Source organism: Arachis stenosperma, chromosome 7 (genome assembly GCF_014773155.1).
Source record: "Arachis stenosperma cultivar V10309 chromosome 7, arast.V10309.gnm1.PFL2, whole genome shotgun sequence".
Classification (NCBI taxonomy): Eukaryota; Viridiplantae; Streptophyta; class Magnoliopsida; order Fabales; family Fabaceae; genus Arachis; species Arachis stenosperma.
In genome coordinates this window covers 1,720,852-1,735,370 of record NC_080383.1, presented here as the reverse complement: position 1 = coordinate 1,735,370, position 14,519 = coordinate 1,720,852, and the positions used below count along the sequence as shown (strand labels likewise).

The 14,519-nt window shown below is 31.2% G+C and overlaps 2 pseudogenes; both read left to right on the top strand.

The window, feature by feature from the left end:
* The first annotated feature begins 3,299 nt into the window (after positions 1 to 3,299).
* On the top strand, positions 3,300 to 6,449 carry LOC130941150 (receptor-like protein 6; annotated as a pseudogene).
* A 1,086-nt stretch (positions 6,450 to 7,535) lies between these two features.
* LOC130940780 (receptor-like protein 18) lies at positions 7,536 to 10,609 on the top strand (annotated as a pseudogene).
* The last annotated feature ends 3,910 nt before the right edge of the window (positions 10,610 to 14,519 follow it).

Here is a 14,519-nt window from a genome sequence, read left to right as displayed (position 1 = left end):
TGCCGCATTTACTTCAGGAAATGGGGCGGCGCCAGCTGGGCGCGCTTCATGATTTTTCAATAACAACTCATTGTTGCGTTCAGCAACAAGAAGGCAAGAAATTAACTCAGAATATTTTTTAAACCCTTTTTCTCGATACTGCTGCTGCAGGAGCACATTCGAGGCATGGAAGGTTGATAAAGTTTTCTCCAACATATCATGATCAGTTATTTTTTCCCCACACAATTTCATTCGTGAGGTGATCTGAAACATTGCAGAATTATATTCATTGATAGATTTAAAATCTTGTAAACGCAAATGCGTCCATTCATATCAGGCTTGAGGAAGTATTACCGTTTTCTGATTATTATACCTTTCTTCAAGGTCTTTCCAAAGATCTGCAGGATCTTTTAATGTAAAATATTCATTTTTCAATCCTTCGTCAAGATGACGACGAAGAAAAATCATGGCTTTAGCTTTATTCTTCTGGGATGCATTATTTTCAGCCTTAATGGTATCTCCAAGATCCATTGAATCAAGATGGATTTCAGCATCTAGTATCCATGATAAATAATTGTTTCCAGATATATCAAGAGCATTGAATTCAAGATGAGAGAGCTTCGACATAATGAAAATATTACCTGAGTCTTCCTAAAAATTTGATCAGAGTCTCGTGCTGATAACGTGTTGTAAAATAAAGGATATATAAAATAAAGATGTATAAATAGAAGACTCTATTATTAATATAATTAGCTCAATAATTTATATATATATATATATATAATAATATTATATGTTGTATTGTGTATATATATACAAAGATAAGAAAAAGTATTAAAAATAAAGAGAGAGAATTGCATTTGATACTATCTCAATATAATAAAGATGGTTAATATTGCTATTAATATTATATGTAAAGAGTAATAGAAAATAGAATTTAAAATACTTATAAATTAAAAGAAGAGAAAGAATTGTAATAGTAATATAAGGAGAAGGGTATTTGATTGCAACATAAAAGAGGATTGATTTATTTGTATGAAAAGAAAGGAAGAATAGTATTTTTGTTCTGTTGTTATATAACTTTCAGAGGCTTGGACCTCTATTTATTGATGTACATAGGATAGATTTTCAAATGCTTATTAAAAGCATTCTTCCTTGAGAATACTACACCGCCCTTCATAAATGGACATCCACGTAACAAATCTTATCTCAACAGTTATTACAATTTTTCCAACCCTTTCCTCACTGCACGCTTGACTGTTTGACTATCCGGATTGGGGAGCTAATATAATAAATATAATAATATAAGTATTATTTATACAATAATATCTAGTATACTACTACTCCAAAAAGAAAATTTTAATTAACTCTTTACCTTTTGAAATCATTATCACATTACTTTTACATTGGATAATAATATTTATGATTATTCTACTTATTGTAAAATAATAATAATAAAATATGTAGACTTTTTCCTATAATAATTTGATATATATCACTACTCTTATAATGTTTTTATTAATTTAATAATATATTAACAGATAATAATAACAATACCAAAAAATTCACGTTTATTTTGTTTGATTCAAAGAATATTTCCGATATAACTTTCTTATTACGTAATTAAATATTGTAGTAGATAATTACGATATAATAAAAATTGCATTAAAACTAATTTTTGTCATAATTAAATGACTTCATTTCCCTTTAATAACAAATCCTGTTATTTTTTCAAAACAAATTGTATTGATGAATTGATACTCTCATTCCATATAAGATCTCTCACAAGTCACAACTCACAAGTCACTCTCCAACTCTTCTTTCTCAGTTGACTCGATTCAAAGACCAGTGAAATGAAATTATTTTTCAACACCCATGCATGACGCTATTTCCATATGTAATTTCCAATCATTTACATATAAACTATTGACGTCAATTCATGGACAAAAGACGTTTGGTCAGTCAAGCTAAGGGAAACTTATATTTTAAAATGGAAGGAGCATTTTTTTATTTAACTAATTAATTTTAACAAGACTGATTTCATCATGTAAAAGAGTTTTTTTTTCCCTAAAATTTATTAGATTTAAATTAAATCATTAAGAATATAAACTTATTAGTCTTTATTCTTGTGAGATAACTTTTAAAATTAAGTCAATATTACTTAATTATGACTAAATAAAACAACTAATAAAAAGTGCTTCTCTTAATTGTTAATTTGATATCAGAATTTTAAAGTATATTATTATTTTTCTCTTACTTGGTAAAACATTAACAACACGGCAAAAGAAAGACTTCATAGACAAACAATATACGCAAGTGATAGACTGGTTCAGTGAAATTGCTTAACTTTGATCACATTATTTTCCTTTCAAACATTTTTTTTTCATTTTAGTTTTGATATAATAAGAATGAACAAAGAGTAAATGGTTAAATTAGTCTCTGAAAAATCACTTGTCCTCTAAATTGATCCCTAAAAATTTTTTTTTAATTAAATTCGTCATTTAAAGATTTTAAATTAGTCATGTTAGTCTTTCTGTCACTTTGTTTGTTGATAGTGTCAAAATTTGCTAATGTAAAACATTAAGTGACACTCCAACACACATCTAGGAACCTTCATTGACTATTAGCATAATAAGTTTATGAAATTATATCAAATCAAAACCTAATTGTGAGGAGAACTTGAGGCATTGAAATCTCTAAATTTGTGGTTGATTTTATCTAATTTCATAAACTAATCATGTTAATAGTCAATTAAGACTTCTAGGTATGTGTTGGAGTGTCGCTTGAGGTGTTACATTAGTAAATTTTGACACCATCAACAAACAAAGTGACAGAAGGACTAACATGACTAATTTAAAATCTTTAAAGGACAAATTTGATTAAAAAAAATTTTCAGGGACTAATTTGACAATTTACTCAATGAACAAAGCATTTAAATTTAGATTATTGTATGTTCTCCTAAAAATTACATCATAATTGATAGTAATGTATCAAGCTAAGTTCGTTTTCATGATTAAAGTGTAACAGAATAGTTTGTATATTATATTGTGTCCATATAATGACTGAAAATGCAAGAAATAGCCATATATATAATAAGTGGGTAAAAAATTCGCTACGTAAAATAGTGTACGTACATATACTTATAAAAGAATCAAGTTTAGACACCCAAAAAAAAAAAAAACATGAGATTTAATATATAATATACGAACATTCATTAATTCCAAATAATTAGATGGCTATAAATAGATGGGTCTTGGTTGATGAGTGGCATACCAATATATACACAAAATTAAATAAGCAAAATCTTCAATCAATAATCAATGGGTTATTCCATGTTGTTGGTTCTTAGAGTGATGCTGTGTTTGCACATGTTTATGATGTTCCATTTTGCATGTTTGTCTTCACATTCATGCCATCCCGAAGAGAGTTCTGCTTTGCTTCACTTCAAGACCGAACTCAATAATTTTGATGAACACTTCTCATGTGATCAGTATGCTGAATGTCTCTGCCTCCATGCTGATCCAAAGACGAGGGCATGGCAAAATGGGACAGATTGTTGCTCATGGATGGGTGTCACGTGTCATTCTGTGTCTGGTCACGTGATTGGCATTGATCTCAGTTGCAGAAGACTTGTAGGTAATATTGATCCTAACAGCACTCTTTTCAAGCTTACTCATCTCCATACACTCAACCTTGCTTACAATCATTTCTATGGTTCTCAATTGTCATCTCAGTTTGGTCAACTTGTGAGTCTCACACACTTGAATTTATCACATTGTTGGTTTCAAGGTGACATTCCTTCTCAAATCTCACATCTTTCTAAATTACAATCACTTGATCTCTCTTGGAATTATGCTTTACCTTTGGAAGAAACCAATTGGAAGAGGTTGCTGCAAAACACAACATCTTTGAGAGAGGTTGTATTGGATGAAACAGACATGTCTTCAATTGGTTCAACACCAGGTCCTTTGTCTTTGATTGCCAACTTGTCTTCCACTTTGGTTACTCTTAGTCTTACTCATACTCAATTAAGTGGGTCTTTGACAAGTGATATATTCTGTTTACCAAATCTTCAACACCTCGATCTAAGTGACAATAATAATGGCATTCAGTTCCATGTTCCAAAGTTGAATTGTAACACTTCTCTTCTAACTTTGGATCTTTCAGAATGTGGTTTTGAAGGGCCTATCCCTTCATCATTCTTTAATCTAACACATCTTACTTCCTTGATTTTGAGTGGAAATGTCTTCAACGGTTCAATTCCATCATCAATTTCAAACCTTCAGCACCTCACTCATTTAGATATTTCAGTGAAAGAACTCAATGGTTCAATCCCGTCATCACTTTCAAACCTTCATCATCTTGTTTACTTGGATCTTTCAGGAAATAATGAACTCAGTGGTTTAATCCCATCATCATTTTCAAACCTTCATCATCTTGTTTACTTGGATCTTTCATCAAATAATTTTAGTGGACAAATTCCAAATATGTTTGAAAGGCTAACCAACTTGCAAAGTTTGTTTCTTTGGGGTAACAATTTTGAAGGAAAGTTGCCATCCTCATTATTTACCTTAACTCAACTCTCTGTGTTGGACTGTTCTGAAAATAAAATTGAGGGGTCACTACCTGAAAAAGTAGCCTTTTCAAATCTCACCTACTTAATCCTACATGACAACTTGTTAAATGGGACAATTCCTTGGTGGGCTTTATCATTCAAGTCTTTGAGATATTTGGATCTATCAAATAATCGATTCACAGGGCACATAAATGAAATTACATCATATTCCTTGGAGTATCTAGACTTGTGCAACAATAAGCTCCAAGGAAACGTTCCAGAATCGATTTTTGATCTTGTAAACCTTTCAAATTTGTGCTTATCACAACACAACTGGAATGATACTGTCCACTTTTCACTCTTCTCTAAACTCCAAAAGTTGAGCCATCTTTCCCTTTCTGGCTGCAATTCATTAGTGCTAGGTTCTGAAACAAGTGTTAATTACACTTTCTCTAATTTACTGGAACTACAGTTGCGTTCAAACAATATTATTGGTTATTCAACATTCTCTGGAAACTTTTCAGACTTAGAGTTTCTTGAATTATCCAATAGTAAACTTGAAGGAAAAATTCCACAATGGATACATGATTTAGATTCATTACATCATTTGATTCTCTCAAATAACTTGTTGACATCAATGGGTCAATTCTCATGGTATCAACTTGAATACCTTGATCTTAGTTTCAACTTGATGGATGATGACATTTCTTCCTTCTTTTGCAATGCAACACTTCTGAGTGATATCAACTTGTCCCACAACCGATTCATAGGAACATTTCCACAGTGCCTTGCCAATAGCTCAACCCCTGAGGTTTTGGATCTACAAATGAACAAACTTCATGGCAATTTACCAGATACTTTAAATAGTCTTGAACTGTTTGCACTGATTCTCAATTGCAACCAGTTCAAAGGTTTATTGCCAAAATCTTTGTCCAATTCCATGTATCTTCTGGAATTGAATCTCGGTAATAATCAATTTGAAGATACATTTCCCTATTGGCTTCAGAATATATCAGTTTTGGAAATACTAGTCTTGCAAGGCAATAAGTTGTACGGTCCCATTGCAAATTTGAAGTCTGAAAATATGTTTCAAAGTTTGATTGTTTTTGACATATCATGCAATAACTTTAGTGGCTTATTACCAAAAGCATACATAAAAAATTTTCAAGCCATGAAGATTGTGGATGATGAAGTGCTTAGTTCGGATTATTACATTGACACTGGTTTCCACCTTGGAGGAGACGGAATTATTGAAGTAGAAAAAGATCATTCTATGACTTCAATAATTAAAGGAGTTAGTACCACTTTTTCAAAAATTCCCAGAGACTTTGTAAATATAGATTTGTCAGGAAACAAATTTGAAGGAGAGATTCCAGATGTTATTGGAGAGCTTCATATACTCAAAAATCTCAATCTTTCACATAACAGACTTGTTGGTCATATTCCCCACTCTTTGGGAAATTTGGTGAATCTGGAATCATTGGATCTCTCCTCAAATATGCTTACTGGGAATATTCCTACTGAATTGACAAATCTGAACTTTCTTGAAGTCTTGAATCTTTCCCAAAATCAATTGGTGGGACCAATACCCAGAGGAAAACAGTTTGATACATTTTCAAACGATTCCTATGAGGGAAACATGGGGCTATGTGGATGGACATTGTCAATTCAATGCAACAACAATGTCCCTTTGCAACAAGATCCACCTTCTGAGGCTGAAGACAAATTTGGGTTTGGTTGGAAACCAGTGGCAATAGGATATGCATGTGGAATGGTGCTTGGAATTGGCTTGGGATTTTGTGTTTTCTCAATTGGAAAGCCTCAATGGCTTGTGATCATCTTTGGAGGCAAAAGAAGGAGCCATGGAAATCGGCGTGCAAGAATCACTCTGTTTCAGCTTATGGTTGTAATGTAAATGTGCAATAATAATTTTGTGTCATGTGGTGTTGTGTCTTTTTATATTTTATTTGAGGCTGTAATTTGGTTATTATTTCTGTTGTTTACATTATGTGTTGTATGCAAGTCTCGGTGATATTTATACTTTATACTTGCTATTTCTTACATATTTGTAAGTGTGTTGTTACATATACATGATGTTGGAAGTATATCTCTAATATAGTATATTTTTTCTGTTTTCGTGCATTTCCAACAACACTAGTTGACATCAACATTTTTTGCTTCATTCTACTGTTTAGTGTGTTCTAACTCATAACCAACCACATATTTGTCAATATTTTAAGTAATCTATTTCTTTATTTTAATTTAAACTTGGCCATCAAAGCTCAAAATAAAGAAGATAATTGTTACAAAAATAGATATTATAAAGATGAGAAATTGAACAAGAAAATAGCAAAGTAAGAAGCAGCTGTTTGCAATAAAACGTGGTTCTGCCTTCTTAATGTTTTAGAAGAGTGTGTTTTTCCCAACATTGCTCTAGTTATATTTCTTCCAAACATTTCTTTTTTTCATTTTCATGATTGAAGTATCACAGAAATGCTCAACCAAGATTATGAAAAGAACTAGCATTATTATATTGTTGACAACAAATCTTACATCACCGATTGCTTGGGGAATGGGGAAGACTCGGGATTGCGTTCGTTGTTGAAGGGATGGAAAAAAAATGTTCGTTTTGAATAGCCTTTGGCATTATGGCATATATTGTTGATTGTGACAAAGCGATGATGTATATATAAAGAAATGTTTGTCTATTATATTGTGTTAATAACTTAATATAATCACTGAAAATGGTAGAAACAGTCATATATAACTGGGTCAAAAATCGCGTAAAGAAGTAAAATAGTGTATATATATCTAAATCTGACATTAGAAGAAAACTATTTATTAGACTTTGATTTGGTCTTATTGGACATTGACAGATTGGGACAGTATGCATATTATTATTTGGTGGCGGTAGTTTTTAAAATCGAAATCATACATAATTACATATGATGGGTTCGGGTAGATAGTTGTGATTCCAATTTGGCTATAAATACATAGATGATAGATCTTGATTTATGATCTGAGTCGTATAAAACCATCAAGAAATAATCAATAATGATGTTGGTGGTTGTTAGAGTGGTGGTGTGTGTCCACATATTTATGCTGTTTCACTTTGCATGTTTGGCTTCTCATTCATGCCATTCAGAGGAGAGCTCTGCATTGCTTCACTTCAAAACCCAACTCATTACTAACACTACCTTTAATAAGGATAAATATTATTATGCTAATCCCTGCCCCTATGTTTATCCAAAGATGAGGACGTGGGAGAATGGGACAGATTGTTGTTCATGGATGGGTGTCACGTGTGATTCTCTGTCTGGTCACGTGATTGGCCTCGATCTAAGTTGCAGTGCACTTGTAGGTATAATCTATCCTAACAGTACACTTTTCCATCTTACTCATCTCCAAACACTCAACCTTGCTCACAATTATTTCTATAATTCTCAATTGCCATCTCTGTTTGGTGGGTTTATGAGTCTTACACACTTGAATTTATCTGATTGTGAATTCAAAGGTGAAATTCCTTCCCAAATCTCACACCTTTCCAAATTACAATCACTTGATCTCTCTTCGAATTATGGTTTAAAGTGGAAAGAAACTACTTGGAAGAGGTTGCTGCAAAACACAACATGTTTAAGAGAGATTGTATTGGATCAAACAGATATGACTTTAATTGGTCCAACACCAAATCCTCTGTCTTTGATCGCCAACTTGTCTTCCACTTTGGTTACTCTCAGTCTTTCTTATACTCGAATAAGGGGTTCATTGACAAGTGACATATTCTGTTTACCCAATCTTCAACAGCTCATTCTATCAGAGAATGAATTGTCAGTCCATCTTTCCGAGTTGAGTTGTATCGCTTCTCTTAGTATCTTGGATCTTTCAGGTTGTGGTATCCAAGGGCCTATCTCTTCATCATTCTCTAATCTAACATACCTCACTTCCTTGAATTTGATGGGAAATCAACTCAACAGTTCAATCCCGTCATCACTTTTAAACCTTCAGCGTCTCACTCACCTCGATCTTTCAATGAATGAGCTTAGTGGTCAAATTCCAAATGTGTTTGATAGGCTAACCAACTTGCAAACTCTCTTTCTTAATAATAATAATTTCCAAGGGAAGTTGCCATCTTCATTGTTTACCTTAACTCAACTCTCTCAATTAGATTGTTCTTCTAATCAAATTGAAGGGCCACTACCCAAACAAGTAGCCTTTTCAAATCTCATTGAATTATTCCTAGAAGACAACTTATTAAATGGGACAATTCCGCCATCAATTTTATCCCTCAAGTCTTTGAGAGTTTTGGAGTTATCAAATAATCGATTCATAGGACACATAAGCAGTGAAATCACATCTTATTCCTTAGAATATCTATTCCTGTGTGGCAATAAGCTTCAGAAAAAATTCTAGAATCAATTTTTCATTTTGTAAATCTTACATTTTTGTGCTTGTCGTCAAACAGCTGGAGCAGTACTGTCCACTTTTCACTCTTCTCTAAGCTCCAAAATTTGGAGTATCTTTCTCTTTCAGGTTGCAATTCATTATTGCTAGAATCTGAAACAAGTATTAATTATACTTTTTTTAATTTGCGAGTACTACAGTTATTTTCTAACAATATCATTGGTTGGTCAAAGTTCTCAGGAAAATTTCCAAAATTGGAAATTCTTGAATTGTGCAATAATAAACTTGAAGGAAAGGTGCCCAAATGGATACATGATATACAGTCATTAATTCATTTGAAACTCTCACACAACATGTTCACATCAATAGGTCATCAATTCCCATAGTATCTACTTGAATACCTTGATCTTAGCTTCAACTCGATGGATGATGACATTTCTTCCTTCTTTTGTAATGCAACCTTTTTAAGAATTATCAACTTGTCCCACAACAGATCCACAGGAACATTTCCACAGTGCTTTGCCAATAGCTCATACCTCACGGATTTGGATCTACAAATGAATAACCTTCATGACACTTTGCCAGATACTTTTAAGCATCTTCAACTTGAAACACTGAATCTCAATGGCAACCAGTTCAAAGGTTTATTGCCGAAATCTTTGTCCAATTCCATAAATCTTGTGGATTTAGATCTCGGTAATAATCAATTTGAAGATACATTTCCCAATTGGCTCCAGAATTTATCAAGTTTGGAAATACTGGTGTTACGAGCCAATAAGTTTTACGGTCCCATTGCCAATTTGAAATCTGAAAATATATTTCCAAGTTTGATTATTTTTGACATATCATGCAATAACTTTAGCGGCTCATTACCAAAAGCATACATACAAAATTTTCAAGCCATGAAAATTGTGGGTGATGAAGTGCAAGGCAGGTTGGGAGATTATATTGACACTAGTGCTGGACCTATAGTGGACAGCATTTTTCCAGAATATTATAATTCTTTAATTATAACACTTAAAGGAGCCAATACTCCTTTTGTAAAAATTCCAAGAACCTTTGTAAATATAGATATGTCACAAAATAAATTTGAAGGAGACATACCAGATGTTATTGGAGAGCTTCAAGCACTCAAAGATCTGAACCTTTCACATAACAGACTTGTTGGTCATATCCCCTACTCTTTGGGAAATTTGACAAATCTGGAATCGTTGGATCTCTCCTCAAATGTGCTTACTGGGAATATTCCTACGGAATTGACAAATATGAACTTTCTTGAAGTCTTGAATCTTTCCCAAAACCAGTTGGTGGGACCAATACCCAGAGGAAAGCAGTTTGATACATTTTCAAATGATTCCTATGAGGGAAACATAGAGCTATGTGGATTGCCATTGTCAATTCAATGTAACAACAATGTCCCTTTGCCACAATATCCATCTTATGAGGCTGAGGACAAATTTGGGTTTGGTTGGAAACCAGTGGCAATAGGATATGCATGTGGAAAGGTGCTTGGAATTGGCTTGGGATTTTGTGTTTTCTCAATTGGAAAGCCTCAATGGCTTGTGATCATCTTTGGAGGCAAAAGAATCAAGAGGAAGAGCCGTAGAAACCGGCGTGCATGAACAACTTGTTGGGGCCACTCTCAATGGAATGTAAATATGTAGTAATAATTTATGTCTTGTGCTGCTGTGTCTTTTTATATTTGTCTTTTTATATTTGTTAGTAGTTGAGAGTTATGTTAATAATGGCTAGTAATTAAGTCACAAAAAAAAAATGGCTAGTAGTTAGTAGATGAAATATTTATGAGGTTAGTTGGTGATATCCTTATAAATAGAGTGACTTAATATCATGTAACAACAACTTCAACACAACAACTTCACATATAATATTATCTTCTTTTATTCTACTTTTTTCCCATAAATTCAACATTTACCATAATGCCACATCAGCTTAAGTGGTTATTTTATACAATTTGAGTACAATCTTCTATTTATACATTATATTATAGGATTCTCATTGTATTCTTATCTCCTCCTAATAACCTATCTTTATATAATGTTATAAGATTCTTTTTTAACCTTAACTTTTCATTTTTTTTACGCTTTATTTTTATGTGAGTTACACTATTACTTTCAATATTAATTTTAGTTCTTTTTAATAGATATAAATTTGATTAAAATATAATTCATTCTCTTCTCCTTCCATACTCATACCTCATTCTTATATTTACTATTAAATCAATATTCATTTTACACATTTTTTTATCTTCTCTCACATAATCTCATACCTCTTTCTCTTTATTAATTTTTTGTATAACTGAAATTTGATTGATGACCATAGATTTAATTACTGGAATTTGGTTGATGACCATAGTTTTTATTTTATTTTTTTAATTTGCTAAATGTATATATTAAATCATTGTGTGATTGTATTCATTAATTTTATGAGTTACATATTATTGTCTATATATTACTTCTTTTTTCTTTCAAAAATTTACATTTTATAATATCATTTACTTGTAATAATATCCTTGAAAATACATATTATCATGATTCATGAAAAATAAAATTAAAAAATTAAATATTATTTTTAATTATAAAATATTAATAATATTCATATTTATATTTTATCTAATAATTTTATCATTGTAATATAATATTTAAATATAACCTAAAAAAGATAAAAAAATAAACAAAACTAATTATTTAAAAGACAAAAATAAAAAATAATTATATAAAATCAGGTGAATAAATTTTAATTGAATTTTTTTATTATTTATTATAATATATTAAAAGAGAGCTCAAGATAGTTTTATAATCATTCTTAGATATTTTATTTTACTTTATGTTGTCACATAAGAATTTTTTTCTATGTGGCATAATCTTCTATCTTTGCATTATACCATAAAATTCTCATTGTACTTTTATCTCTTTATAATAATCTATTTTTCTATAATATTATAAGATTCTTTTTAAATTTTAACTTTTCATATTATTTTACTCTTTATTTTTATGTAGGTTATACTATTGCTTTTAATATTAATGTTAATTATTTTTAATAGGTATAAATTTAATCAAAATCTAATTTTTTCTCTTCTCCTTTCATATTCACCATTCATTCTTATATTTGCTATATAAATCAACATTCATTTCATATATTTTCTTTATCTCTTTTCACATAATTTCATACCTCTTTCTCTTTCGCTCTCTCCATTCTTGTTAATCTTTTGCAAAACTAGAATTTGGTTGATAGTCATTTTTTTTTAATTTGCTAAACGTATGTATTAGGTGATTATGTGATTATATTTATTAATTTTTCTATTTCTTTGTGAAATTATATTCATAAATTATATAGTATTTTTGTCGCTTATATATCACTTCTTTTTTCTTTTAACAATTTATATTTTTTAATATTATTTAGTTGTAATAATATTGTTGAAAATACATATTGTTATAATTCATGAAAAATAAAATTAAAAAATTTAATGTCATTTTTAATTATCAAAATATTAATAATATTCATATTTGTAAATCTAATAGTTTCATCACTGTACCATAGTATTTAAATATAATCTAAAAAAAGATAAAAAAAAAACAAAACCAAAAGTAACTACTTAAAAAAAATAATTATATGAATATTTTTATTACTTATAGTCTAATTTATGCATAATTTTATTTTTATAATTATTAAATTTTAAATTAATTTTTTTATTTTAAATTGTCATTTATCATCAATCTCGTCATAAAATTTAAATTAATTGTGATATGTTACTAGACAAAATTTTAAATTTCTTAATCAATTAAATTTAATTCATATTATTATTTAATTAAATTACAAAATAACTAAATACAATTATTATCTATATTAAAACAGGATATTTTTTATATTTTTTTTAATAATAATATTATTGAATCATATACAAATGGTCAAATTAAATAAATATATTATACAATATTTTTTAGATTTAATTACTCTATAGGTCCCGATAGTTTTACTAAATTTTCAATTAGATTCTTATACTTTTTTTTTTCTTTTCAATTGGGTTTCTATACCAAATCGATTTCGTGACAAAAATATTAGAATTAATGAAATATTCTGTCAAACTATACAGAATATTCAGTCAAGTATATGATGGTTTCAGTGGCTAAGAGAAGGGGGGGTTGAATCTTAGCCCCTTTTTGCTTGCTGACACTTGCTGGACTTTAGATGAGACTTTTCTGTTTTATCTCGTCCCTAGTCACGAGACATTTTCATTTTGTCTCGTCACTTGGCATGAGACATTTTTGATGCTGCATCTTGAACAATAAAAACAGAATTGAAGTAGGAGAGAGAGAGAGAAGATGACACCCAGATATATCCTGGTTCAGCTGCTAAGTGCAGTGCAGCCTACATCCAGTCTCCATCACAACAATGATGGAATTTCACTATAATCATCCAGATTACAACTTGTAAAGTGCTAACCCAACTTACAAAGGGATTCCCACAGAATCATGAAACACAACATAGATGAACAAAGGACCTCTAAGACATCTATGGCTTTTTCTTTTAATTTTGCACTCTCTGCCTTTTTTCGCTCTATGGCTTTTTCTACAAACCTCACTATTTGCCTTTTTCCATGAGACTCAAGACATGACAAAATTAAACAGAAAAATACTAAACAGAAAACATTGAAGGAGAAGAAGAACTGCTAGCTTAGGTAGCTCTGAGAACTCTGTGCCTTGCACTCTCAAATCTTACTCCTTGCTCCTTGAATCAAACCATGACTGTTCACCTCTTTTATAGAGAAGTGAAGCCTTCATGGTTGAAACCCAAAACCCGAGCTCAGTTTCTTCCCTTCAACAAAAACCGGTTCGGCCATACAGAGAGAAGAGGTAACTCATGCAAAAACCAACATGCAAATACCTCTAGTCCTTCCTTGGTCACCACTCTTCATCAATCCGAGCGCTCCATCCTTGGCTTCCTCTCCAAGATGGATTTCTGGCCCTTGATGCTTCATGATGATGATGACTTCATCTGCTTCAATCTCTGCCTTCAACCATCACTTCGCCACTCTAGCTACTCCCTGTGGTGGTTGAGCAGAATCAAAGACAAGCCATGCCTCCAATGATCTTCTCTTCTGGCCGAATCTACTTCTTTCTTTTTGGGTATGAATAAGCCAGGATCTCATCACAAAATCTTACTATAAGTGATGCAAATCTTAGCCACAGCATACTTTTCTTTTTCTTTTTCGTGCCATCATCATGATGGTCTTGTAGCTTGTTCTCCCCTTCCTTTCGGTAGCTTACATTTGCTTCCATGGCTACCAATATTTTCTGTGTAATAACCGAAGAGAGAAGAAGAAAGAGATGAGAGAGAACAGAGAAAGTAAAGAAAAGCAATTCAAAACAAATTAAATGAAGATAGCTTGCTTTTACTTCCCTGGGTGGCGTGCAACACTAATCATAATGATTCCCATCAAATCAAAGTCAAGTTCTCTCTCATGTTCCCCCATGCTAGTTAATTAAATTTCAAATCCTTTCAAAGAATGAAATGGAATCCGTAGGAAGCTTGATGCTTTGCTTCATGGATTCGAATAAAGCATGGA